Below are 12,817 nucleotides of genomic sequence, written 5' to 3' on the forward strand. Positions count from 1 at the left end.
TTTTAAGCCTTTAAGCAGTTAAATTGTCAATGTTTGACCGCGACGCATCAAATACTGCGTGGGGTTGTGAATCTGAAATTTAGATTATGTTATTCCGGAGAGTCGGGCAAGTAAATGGTGAAAAATAAACTGGTAGTTGACCACGAAAATTTTTTTTTTGATAATCGACAAATTAGACAGACTTTGATATTTCCACTCTTTTCAGCCAACTGGCAGAAAAACTCAAAACACGCCCCCTATTACCCAATTAGCAAAATTCGAAATTAATTTTTTCATCAAATAATTTCTTTATATCGGTAGACTTGCCACAGCAAATATTTTTCAAAACCTCTCCAAATATGTACTTGAGAGTTAAAAACATGCACTCGTCTAATTGATAGGCCTAGTTCATACATTAGAAATAGCGTCGTTAGCTTTCTTAAGACGTTTGCTTTGCCCACCCACCCACCCACCCCAGTTCTCCGTCCTTTCGCTTTTCTGCTTTTGCAGATGTCGTGCTCAGTTCCTCCCAATACTCTTCCTCATGAGCATACGATTGGATGGAGTCACGTGGGGTGCTATCACACCCTGGGATGTCTTCCGAGGACAGTCTGTAACAATACATTGCCATGTCTTCCAAGGACAACCTGAGACTCAACATTGGCACGTCTTCAAGGGACAAGCTGAGACTACACGTTGGCATGTCGTTCGAGAACAATCTGCAACTCTACGTGGTCTTCAAAAGGCAACCTGATACTGTCTTCCCAGGAGAGTGTGCAACGATACGTTTGTGAGATAATCTGAGACTCTCAGTTGGCATGTTTTCCAAGGACCAACCTGAGACTCCACATTTTGGGATGTCGATCGAATGGCAACCCGAGACTCCATACTGGCCTATCTTTCAAGGATAACCTGATACTCCATGTTGGCATGTCAATCGAAGGACAATCCGTAACCTCAGGCCGGCATGTCATCCAGGACAACCTCATAATCCATGTTGCCATGTCTTCCAAGACCAGAGCCTGAGACTCCACATTGGCATGTCGTCCAAAGACAATCTAATACACTTGCATGTCATCCAATGATAATGATATAACCTGTGATATCGTATTGATATGTCTTCCAAGGGCAACCTGAGACTACAAGTTAGAGTCTTCAAAGAACAACTGGCGACTACATGTTGACATATATCTACCAAGGACAATCTGAGACTCCACATTAGTATGTCTTCCAAGGACAACCTGAGACCCCATGTTGGTCAACCTGGAGCCTCAGGGTTGTCCTTGGTAATAGGCCATCACTTAGATGTCGGTTGTGCTTTGACGACAATTAGATTGTCTGCCAAGGTCAGCCTGAAACTCCACATTGGCACGTCTTCAAGGGACAACCTGAGACGTCGCGCTGGTATGTCGATCCAAGGACAATCTGAGACTTCACATTGGCATGTCTTCCAAGACCCAAGTGGCGTGTCTCCCAAGGTCAATCTGTGACTTCACGTAGGTATTTATTCCAAGGGCAACTTAAACTCCACATTGGCATGATTGTCTTCAAAGAACAACTGGCGACTCTGTTGGCATGTCTTCCAAGGACAACCTGAGACCTCATGTTGGTCAAACTGGAGCCTCTGGTTGTCCTTGGTATGAGGCCATCACTGAGATGTCGGTTGTGCTTTGACGACGTTTTGCATGTCTGCCAAGGACAGCCTATGATTCCACATCAGTATGTCTTCAAGGGACAACCTGAGACTTCACGTTGGCATGACTTCCAAGGACAACCTGAGACCTCATGTTGGTCAACCTGGACAAAAGACAAAGACAATCTAATACACTTGCATGTCGTCCAATGATGGTGATTGAACCTGTGATACCGTATTGATATGTCTTCCAAGGGCAACCTGAGACTACAAGTTGGCATGCTTCCAAGGACAATCTGAGACACCACATTTGGGGGTAGGACTTTGCAGTCCAGGCTGGCAGAATGTGGAACTCGCTTCACTCTGATCAGTGCATGACAGTGGTTCTCTTGCCAGTTTCATGACAGGGCTGAAGACCCTGCTCTTGAAATTGGCGCTATACAACATTTACTTATATCACTTACATACTCACTATGTCTTTGTAGGAAAACCTGAGACTCCACGTCAGCATGTCTTCCAAGTTCCAAAGACAAATAGAGACTCCACGTTAGTGTATCTTTCCAGAACAAGCGGAGACTCCACATGGCATGTCTTGCAAGGCCTAGGACAACCTGAGCCTCCACGAAGCATGTCCTCCAAGGACTCACCTGAGACTCACCTGGCCAGGCTGGAGTCTTCCAAGGAAAGTTTGAGAATCTACGTAGGACAACCTAGGACTCCATGCTGGCCTGTTTTCCAAGGACAACCTTGTCCTTCAATGTTTTCATATATGCCAGGTACAATATGACGTTGTTATTTTTCAGAGGACATAAGAAAATATGCCCTGAACAATCTGTCAATTCCATAGTGGCATTGTCTTTGATTGACAAGATGTAACTCCATGTTGGCATGTCCTCCAAAGACAATTTGAAACGTACGATGGCACATCTTCAAAGGACAACAAGAGAATCCACGTTTGTATGTCTTCCAAGGACAACCAGAGACTCCAAGCTAGCACATCTTCCAAGGATAATGTGAGACTCCACGTTGGTATGTCTCCCATTGCCAACCTGGGACTCCATGTTCGCACATCTTCCAATGACAACATGAGACTCCACGTTGGCATGTCAACCAAGAACAACCTAAGGCTCCACATTGGTATGCCTTCCTAGGACAACCTGAGACACCATGTAGGTCTGAGGACATGCCAGCATGCAGCTCAGATAACTTGTCACTCAGGGCAGGACAGCTAGTAAACTTTCTATTAAATAGACTTTGACCGGGGACTTGGACATCTGAAGGTTGGCTAAATTATCGCATATCTTTGTTCGTTTCCACATAGGAGATGCACAATTGAGATGCACATTTCTCTTCAAGAAGCTCATAATTTGATTCATACTCTTGTATTGTAAACTCCCAAGGCAATTCATTTGTCAACCTATCTATACATACAAGAACCTCATTTAGGGCCGATGTGTCTGGCCTGTGGTCCCTCAAACATTTGGTAACGTGATGGTACCCGCGGCAGATATTTTGCTTGAGAATTTTAATAACTCCCGAGTATTATCAAATTGGATGGATGAATGGGACGGAAAGCTTTAACAACTTACAACAACATTCCAGGGTTGAAGATCTCACGGGCCAATTCTCTGGGATATGAAAGTCTGACCCATCTTGCATTGGGTCAAGGAATATAATCCTCAGGGAACACAATGAATGAACTGTAGATTTAATTTTGATCATCCTTGGGGCAAAATTTAAAGTCCTTGAAATATTTAGGACTTGATTAGAGTTTACATTTGTGTACTGCATAACTCTTAAATTGAAATTCTGTATCCATGTAATGCCATTATTCCTCAGATCAAATACATGTACTGATAAAATAGTTTTTTCACATTCAGTTCAACAGAGGGTTAGTTCAACAGAGGGTTGCTTTTTGGAGAGTGCAATTAGAAGTGTATAAATCAGCAAGATGAGGGCCACAGCCATGTTAATTTTGTTATTAAAAAGAGCCCATTCAATCAGACTTGTGAACTCCTTTGAGGCAACTAATCTGAAACCAAAAATATTTCCAAATACCAGGAAACATCTTCCAGGGTTAAAAGGTTGTTCCCACTTCACAAACTCTGATGCCATGCAGTTATTGGTAATGAACTTTAGGAACACCAAATAGCTGTACACCGCGAAATGCTTGAAAGCAAAAGTTGGCGAATTTGCTCTTTTTCCATTGGTGGTAAACTGCATGTATTACAAGATCTTAATGTCTGCAGCCAAAATTTCATTTAGGTTGATGAATTAGAGTGACCTTTTTGGCTTTTTATGTTTTGTTTGAGAGTACAATTCCAAAATATCACAGTCCTGAAAATTTCATAGTTGCCTAAACTATATAATATTTTGCGGTTCTCTTTCCATCCCAAAGTCTGCATCAAAGGTTAAAAGGAAGATTTTGGCATCCATTTGATACAACTGCGTCAAAGGTTTTTATTAGGAAAATCCTTATTGAATGACCTTTGGTTTGGAACATACCTTAGCCGTTTACATTATTTATCAAAATAAGCAATTTTTTATTCTCCAACATTGCATCTCAAGGACCTGTTTACTTTGTTCAGTCATTTTTTACATCCATTTTTCACCTCACACTCTATGGAATTGACCCGTTAAACAAATCCCCCAATTGTCTTATAGGTCTTCTTCCCCTCAAACCATGAGGTCACTCAAATCAGATAAGAACAACACCTCTCACCCAGTGACTCACTAATACAATAGGCCTACAAACGACTTTTAAATAAACACCAGGAAAGTGCCTACTGTGATTGTAAATACATGGAACAAACATTGTCCATGTTCAACTGTTTGTAAATAAATAGAAAAAGAACTTTGTCAGTCATCAAACGTACATGACACCTCTCGAGTATATTTAACTTTTGTCTCAAGATCCTTGTATTCACCAACACAATTATGCAATAACAGGAACATATCAGGTGAATGTTTGTTTAGGTCATCCAGTACTAAGAAAAAGCATGCACAAGGATACAGTATTTCAATCGCCAATTTATCAGCAATTTTAAGGCGGGCCTCCCTTTTTGGGGGATTGCGCTAAATGTTGATCCCATCTCTGAAACTGTGTGACGTTTCTGCTGTTTGGCATTTGCTACAGAGAAGGAAAAACAAAGACAGTGTACCTCTTAAATATTCATTTTATTATGAACATCTGAACATTAGCATAAAGGAACTCACATAAGAAAGATATCTTTCCCATAGATGTACATGTACATGCATATAAAATCGTACAGTATTAAAGTGTATCATATTTTTACCTTCATTGCCTTTAAAGGCTTTCTCTGTCTATTAAATTATTTTTTTAAATGAAATTTTAAATTGAAAGTTTTCAATTGTGTAAATTGGAACGGACTGAAGGCTAGTGTCAAAAATGTAAATTGATATCTTAAATGCCAAGTTTCAGCAAATTTGCATGCATAATAACAACATTTTTTTTCCTATTTATCAGAACCACAATAAAATTAGAGTGAAACCAAACAGTGTAGGTCGTTAAATCATCCTTAGATCAGGCTAAAATTCTTTACCACCTTACAGGTGATCCTTAAGACCCTGAGTTATTAGCCAGACGCACCTGATTTTTGTACAAATTCCACGAAATGTCCAAAGTAAACAAATTAGTCTGCTGCAGCATGTTTAACATTCAGCAAGTGGGCTCCAGGTGAAAACCGTTAGCACTCTCCCAGGGCATAACAAAGTAGCGCATGTTAATCAAATGCACTAAGTTTGCGATCCTGCCAACAAAAGTGCAGGGATTGAATCATGCCTGCCTTTTTTCATTTTTCTTGTATCTTTTACTGGCAGAAGCTAGGAGACTAAAGGGCAACTCTTTGCAACTTATTCAGATATTTTCTGATATCGTAATCAGAATCATCTATTTTCAATAAGCAATATCTGTGTCCATCTCATGCTACTCAGTACCTTGACATTTTTGGACGGAAACCTGCCTACAACAGGCACAAATCCAGGAGCGGCACATTTTAATTTCTGAAAATTCTTTTGGAATTGACTATGAATTTTTCTAAAATAGATATAAACACACTCTAACAAAGATTCCTGGATCCGCATCTGAATACAGACCAATTTTACAAAGATAAAGATGCGACATCTTATAGCAAGATACTAAATAAGGGTAAGAGCATTCTTTTATACACTGTCATCGGATTAGGACTTGTTGCTGTCGGCTGGTTAATCTAATCTGTAACACATTCCGCAAGCTCAATTCGATATTCCCCGTCAAAAATAACTTGCACAGGAATACCAAGCTGAAAGAGATGATCCCCATATTGTCCAAAGTGGGCATCAAAATCTTGCAAAATGACACCTATCATTGATGAGACTGCTGAGTGGCAATTGTAATTTAAGGAGCACACAACGTGACAGCTGGGGTTGGAAATCTGATCTGAGGACAAATTTGCTCAACATATTCAAACATTCCTCTTCTATTCCTGGGCTGGCGGAGTTGGGGACAAATTCTTGTGTGTCTTTCCTTTGAGATCTATCTGTTGCAGGGGCAGATCCACAGGACCCAGAAAAAGAATGGGCATGCACTACATTTCTCATTAAAATGTCTGATGTGTTCCAAAATTTCAGGGCCAAATTCAAAGATTTTCATGAAGTGGGGGGGGGGGGCATCTGGATCTGTGTCTGATTTGAATACCTCGGGTCTGTCACATGAAAAGAGATAAGGTGACTCGCTGATGGACCTCTGGTCACATCCTTCAGGTTTCCTCAGGAGATGTCTTTGTACTTGTCCACACATCATGGCTGTCATCTCTACTGCTTTACATCTAGCAAGAAGTAGGTTCTTTTTCAGAGCTTGTCCACTCTATTTGTCATCGCAGAACCTAAAAGACAGGAAAGAATCACATACATAAGTTGTTTTGCATTTATAATCACAAATGATAGAGCAGGCCCCGGTTGATCACTCTTCATAATGTACAGTGGAACCTATCTTATTGGACTGCTCTCTATTAAGGATAGGGATGGCTAGACCATTTCAATGCCCCCCTGCCCCATCAAAAAAAGAAATCCATTACCTGCAATTTTTGGTATACCGATATCCACACACTTTATGATGAGTGACCCCCCCCCTCCCTTCCTCTGGACAGCTCGGTTGTTGCTTTGAGTTTTCCTGAAGAAGACTTGAAATATACTATAAGGAGAGTAAAGCACCATTCTGGCTTGTATAACATAAGCAAAGTTCTGGGAGTCCTGCTAAAAGATTGTCTAAAAAAACACTGTGATTGAAAGACAAGATTAGTAGCAGAAGGAAACACATGCTCCTGTATTATCAGTGAGTATAAATACTACTATGTTTACCAAACACAACTTGTGTATGCAGTCAGAATAAAAAAACTAGTCAAAACATCGGGTTTTAAACTAACTGTCAGTTAGTGTGATCTATAAGGGGTATAGGATTTATCTGTCTGGTGGTATCAATATCAAATGATCTGTTTGTTATTAAGTTGTCTGGAGAGCAAAAAAACAGAGACATGGGGCATCAGAATAAAAATAACGGTCATACTTTATTACAGCTTAGAGTAACCAGGCTTGTTATACTCGAGATCACAGCAACACACTTTTAGGGGTTTTCGGCTTTTCAAAATTTTCTTCTAGTTCCCCACGAAAAAAGTCCTGGCCAAAACCCTGATGGGGCTTGATTAAAGTTTGGAAAAACTTCACTTGATTTCTCTAAGATTCATAAAGAACTAGATCTACATGTGTATAGCTTACTAAGCACCAGGTGTTTGGTTTGGTGACCCAAACAGGAAGAAGAGAGGATATGTTACTGTTTACCGGAGCCATGATGTGGAAAGATTGATTTCAACGCAGAAAAGGAGAGGGGTAATTACCCATTGAACAAGGCCACTTGACTTGTCCTTGTCATAATATTTGAGGACGAGGGGTGATAACAGACTGTCCAAAGATGAAGCGCATGAAAGAAAGATGGCTCATCTATGCAAATGTCAAAGGTTTACCCACACAACAGTTTGGTCACTATCATGATCTCAGGAATCTTAATTTGTTTATTGGAGTAATTATTAAGTGACAATTAGTCTTCATTGAGCTTTATAGTAGGATGTGTCAAAGGTCAAGTAGACATAGAAAGACTTCCTTTAAGGAATTGATACCGGGCTATTGTCTCACCAAATGCCATGAGGGTGGAGTGAAAATGTACACCAAAACTAAGGTGGCAGCTGAGGTTTTGGTAAATGACAGCTCCAAACTGTGTTTGGTGAGACAACTAATACCGAGATTGAGATATCAATTTTTACTCGAAGACGCCTCTAACTTGCTATACTGTCATTTCTCCCTGGCATTTGCTACACACTAAATATCATCCCTCAGGTGAAAACCTGCACCCTTTCATCCCAAAACAATGATGTTTAGCACACAACAACCAACTCCGTTAGCCATCCTGGATTGCTGACGCACTAGATAGATAGAGTTGTTTCTATCCTGAGAGGCGGTCCAGGGAGCCTGACGCATGTAAACCAAATAAAACAAAAGATCAATCCACCTGAACAAGTGATACTCTTGTGAAATAAGCAAGGAATGTTTCAGCAGCACAGGGTGCAAATAGTTTTTCTTCTAGATAATTGTTGTAATACAAAGGAGGGTGCATCACCCTAGATCTCACTTCAACCCATTGCAAGCCAAAGTAATTTCAACCAAATCGTGAGGTCATTTTCACACAAAGGTCATCTGGATGCTCCTCAGCCTTGACCACCCTTTCCTGAAATTGACTGGAATGCCCTATGATGATGAAGCACATGTTCAAAACTGACCGTGAATTGCCCCCCTCCCCCATGAAATCCTGCTTTGCCGATTCCCTTTAAGACTCGTTGTCATTTCAGACTAAGTGGGGCTGATTGCTAAAGTCAGGAAGTCATAACCTACACTTCAATAAGAATGTTTACATGAAAGCCACTTCAACATTGATATCAAGTTATACTACATTGATTTATTGACTAATTTGTTTACACATATTAATATACAAAAGACAGTCGCTGCCATTACATCAACAAGATCCCCCCCCCCATCTCCTCTTCAAAATAGAGACAAGAGCAAAACCCTTAAAACATTTTTTCTTAAACGATATCCTTATACTGCAAATATGAGCCATATTTTGGCAGGTATACACCAGTCTGGCCACTATAGGGTCTGAACACATTTCCTACATTGAGCTGGTCGTACTTGTTTTATAGGCGGAATAGCTTGTCTTATCGGGGACTAAGTCTTTCCGGGCAACATCCCACAAGGTACTTATATGACTTGTCATTGGAAGGTCTATATAAATGACATTAGGGGTCCCCGAGAAATCATAAGGTTAACAGTTGGGAAGGTTAGATCAGTTAAGGTAAGTGATTGTTTATTTTATACTACTTCATTAAGGAAGGTTGGGATTATACCAAGTTTCACCAATTTTGTATCCGTGATAACTGCACTACGGCATTGTGTATAACTGCATTTCTATTTTCCTGGACCACCAGTAATGACGGCCAGCTTACCCCTTCACTAAAACTCCTGGTGGTTAAGAGGTCAGGGGTGAACTTGTCTTCATTTCCTCTACAGGAATGATGTGCAACATTGAAGGAAATGCACCAATTCATGACTTGTTCACCATTGTTGGAACTCGTGTCAAATTGGTGTGACCCCGAGGCCATCTTTTCACAAAACCTTGCTTATCATGTCATCGGTAAATATATTTGTAATGTCCGATCCTCATAAAGGAGACTTCTTGTTGAGTCAAATAACGGTAAAAGGCTGTACTGAAGGTATACATCTATTATTTCTAAATCATCGATCGCATCCAACTTTTTCTCCTGATGAACTGCTAAGACACTTTTAACAGATTTACCAAACCTTGAGACTAAAAAGTCCACTGATTGGCCAGTTTAGGCTTGAAGCTGCCTTCAAGAAGTCCATAATTAGCTCTCCGGAAACAAGCGATTTCAGCCACGATAACATGACGAGCGATTACAATTTAACCAGTGGCCGCATTCCAACCACAATCGTCATGTTATCATGGCTTTGTCGCAGGTTGCAGCAACAAAAGATCACTTGTTTGCATGGCGCTGGATTGTACAGCGATGTTGCTTTTAGCAAGTTAGGGGACATAGTCTAAATTTTATCTGTATCTTTTGTCCATCCTTCATCAACGACTATATATTCAACTCCCCTCAAATTTCTCCAGGGAAAAAGCAACATATTTCTATTCGATTCAACGATTGCCGTGTCCAACTCAATAATCATATCATCATACCAATTACTTACTTCAAAAGCATAATCCACCAAATTGACGAAGAGTTGAATAGGTCTACATAACAGTTACAGTCACCCTTCAAATGTGAGTGTCCTTTCTGGCAAGTAAGATGACAGACCATGAAAGCACTTGTGTAATAATTGTCAACCTCTACAATCAAGGCCTATGAAAGAATGATGGACATTTGAAATATCTCTTGAGATTTCCAACATAAATATTTCTAAGGTATTTGCTCTTGCAAGGGTAAATCACAATATACATATTGTTGTCCAACCTTGAGTACAATTATGATGAACCTTGGCCATCCTATCGGCTGGCGGTCAATCAGATTTCTAACAAAGTGTCCATGGGCATCTTGGAAATTGAAAAACAAGCGTATTGAATAAGGACAACGATATCCAAAATCTGGTGTAGCAAAACTTTTGTCATCAGTCTAATAACAGCTAGACGATTGTCAATGACGTATACGGTTCATTGGCTTTTTCACATGTTGGGACAGCCCTTAAGACGAAAGATCACACTGGTCACTTGCACAGGTGTGGTAACCCCTGATGAACCTTTCGTACCCCATACCATGCTGAGATTTTCCCCCCTAATAAATCTGCAAAAACAAGCCATTCCTAAAATGCAATTAATTAAAAACCTCTCTAATGACTGGTATTTCAGAGACACTCTTTCCGTAACGTTTGAATAATTAGTAATTATCGTTTAGTTTCATCGATCTAGGACCGCTTCTGAATATTATGATAGGGATATGAAGATATGGAAGATATTATGCACATAGGATACAGGGAAGGGTACAAGAAAAGCAATCTATAATGCTGCAAACATACCTACCAAAGCAGCTTCTAGGCCAACTTGAGCACAAGTTGTCCCCAGGCCAAAAGTCTAGGTCAACAACCAGACACCACATGGCCCATATAAGATTTCACAAGATCACACTTTTTTGTGACTGCCATTCCAGGACATTTAATAGAAGAACAATATAAAAGGTCATCAGCAAAACTTCTGTTCCTGGGGTTCATGACCTAGAAAGTCATGCTTGTGGTAAACTACACCAGAAATAAACCAATTGACTAACAGTTTAATTTTTAACCCATTGAAATGGTGCAGCAGATTGAAATGGTGCAGCAGATTGAAATGGTGCAGCAGACTTTTGATACATTCCTGTACATGCTGCAGTGAGGAGTGTACCTTTTCAGTGAAATCAATTAACACCTATAGATGTACTATTAAACTGTGATGATCTTTGCATTTGGATTGGCCTTTGTCAGTGTCGACATTTGTCACTCTTTCTTTCACAGTCTTCCAAGTAACTTGGTGACTCATGGGCTGATTATCTCTGACTTGGCCAGGATGTATAGGGTTGACCACAACCATGTCCCTTCACAAACCCAATGCCATTCATTAAATAATTGTTTCCTGAAACACCAACTCTTCTCCATTACACTTTGCCCCAGGAAATGCCACTGTCCCACTTCCAATTGTTTCCAGTGGCATAAAATAAAACAATTAGTTAGAAATAGGTAATGGACAGTAGCCAAAGAAAACATGGGGGCATTTTGATAGAGCCACCATCTTCAATTTACCTGCTTTTTATAAATAAGCCAAGTCCATCTCCTAGGTATACATGTATTTGTCAAAGTGACAATTTTCAATACTACCTGCCGCATAAGAACAAAACATCAACAGTTTGCTTCTTAATTTTGTGATCTGATCTTAAAAATAAAACACAGTTCTCGCACATATCTCGTGACAGTTCTTCCTTAAAATGTCTGACCAGTGGCTATCAAGCATATAAACTTCAAAGAATACCTTTTCCCAGTCAGATAGGGTCAATCCTAAAAACCAACAGCTCAATAAAATAAGTTTAATTCTCAAGTACACTCAAATCTTTTGGCAATATTGACCATTTCCTTTATTGCGTACTTAAACAAACCAGTGAAACTATTCAAGTGGGCAACTTTTCAATGTGTTAACCAATAATAATCAAAAATTACTCAAAGCAAAATATATGACATTTTCTTGTACAATATTAACATTTTCAAAGCATGCTAACCGAGCACAAATCATAGGAACCCAATGACCCTGTGTTGGGGTAGATTATGGATTGCTTGCTTGGCTCTTGGAATGAAGAGTCAGTGGCAGCGAATTTAGGGATGACAATGGTGATTTGGTCCGTGACAACACACATTGCTGATGCATGATCGTGCTTCAGAGTATGAATTCGGCTTGAGACAAAGGGACTGATCTTACCCAAGTGAAAACAAGAGTTAAAGTGGAAGAATATACCACTTATCACAAATGCTACATGTACCAAACGATACACATCCTTGCTCAGGAATGTCATAACTGCATGGTGGGCATGTGAAATTCGAAATTGCAATTAGTTGTGGATCAGTATGTAATACACTCAGGCTAGGGCCTTTAAACAGGTGTATTTTTCAGGATAGCGGATACCATTCTGACCACAATCTATTGCTAACACCTGCTGGTGACCTATGGAACATGGGCAAGGTATGCATGATTACCAACCCCTGTGGTCTGCAGGATTTTTATATCAAGGTTAGAGTCATTATATTTCAATACTAACTCCATTGAAGAATGTGTTAAGCCAAGAAGGCCCAAACAGTTCTGTCCATATGTGACCTTACTTGATGCGCAAAACACCAAAAAAAATAATGCAAAACCAGTCATAAGCTCAATAAGTCTTGGAAGATACAATTATCATGTGCAAGAAGGCTACATAATATTTTGACCCGTAAAAAGTGTGAAGTTGATTAAGTGACCCACCCCTTATTACTGTGCAGGAGTTCACTTGCCCACTATACACTGATGACATGCCTCACTGCAGGGCATATTATGCAGGGCTGTATCATATGAAAAATTAACAATATTTT

The 12,817-nt window shown here is 40.0% G+C and overlaps 1 protein-coding gene across 3 annotated transcripts in view; it reads right to left on the reverse strand.

Annotated features, from left to right (window-relative positions):
* Window positions 1-4,790: 4,790 nt before the first annotated feature.
* Window positions 4,791-12,817, reverse strand: part of LOC135503577 (ATP-dependent RNA helicase DDX55-like) — a 36,764-nt gene continuing 28,737 nt past the window's right edge. For 2 of the 3 annotated variants that reach the window (XR_010449923.1, XR_010449921.1), the window contains exon 15: window positions 4,791-6,495. The gene's annotated coding sequence lies outside the window, so the exon portion shown is untranslated. Of the gene's footprint in view, window positions 6,496-6,740; window positions 6,783-12,817 lie in introns of those variants that run through there. The other variant, XR_010449922.1, reaches the window with a different exon arrangement.

Source organism: Lineus longissimus, chromosome 2, assembly GCF_910592395.1.
Source record: "Lineus longissimus chromosome 2, tnLinLong1.2, whole genome shotgun sequence".
Classification (NCBI taxonomy): Eukaryota; Metazoa; Nemertea; class Pilidiophora; order Heteronemertea; family Lineidae; genus Lineus; species Lineus longissimus.